The sequence below is a fragment of the Myotis davidii genome, unplaced genomic scaffold, assembly GCF_000327345.1.
Source record: "Myotis davidii unplaced genomic scaffold, ASM32734v1 scaffold208, whole genome shotgun sequence".
Classification (NCBI taxonomy): domain Eukaryota; kingdom Metazoa; phylum Chordata; class Mammalia; order Chiroptera; family Vespertilionidae; genus Myotis; species Myotis davidii.
The window spans coordinates 2,081,211-2,081,528 of record NW_006299706.1 but is presented as its reverse complement, the minus strand read 5'-3'; the positions used below and the strand labels follow the sequence as shown (position 1 = coordinate 2,081,528).

General features: G+C 59.7%; 1 protein-coding gene across 3 annotated transcripts in view; it reads left to right on the top strand.

Annotated features, from left to right (window-relative positions):
- The window catches only part of MEF2D (myocyte enhancer factor 2D), a 33,432-nt gene that overhangs the window by 22,882 nt on the left and 10,232 nt on the right, over positions 1 to 318 (top strand). The window lies entirely within an intron of this gene.

Below are 318 nucleotides of genomic sequence, written 5' to 3'. Positions count from 1 at the left end.
CACACCTTTCTCTGTGTGTATGTGGGTGTGCCAGGGGAGTGGGCTAGGCCTTGCCCCAGGCCTTGTCCCAGGATGCCTGGATTAGGCCCTTGGACGAGAGGCTGGGCTGCACTTGCCCCCCGACTCTGCTCAGGCCCACCACATTCTTGGCACCCAGCGCAGGACCTCATAAAAGGGGTACCAGCCAGACAATAACATTCGTTTTCCAGGGAAGCCGAGGCTTAAGGTGAGGCCAGAGGTGTCCTTGATGGGGGGCTTCCCCATTTCCCTTCTGTCTCCTGTGCTCCCTTCTGCACAGCCTGTCTCACGGCGCTCAGA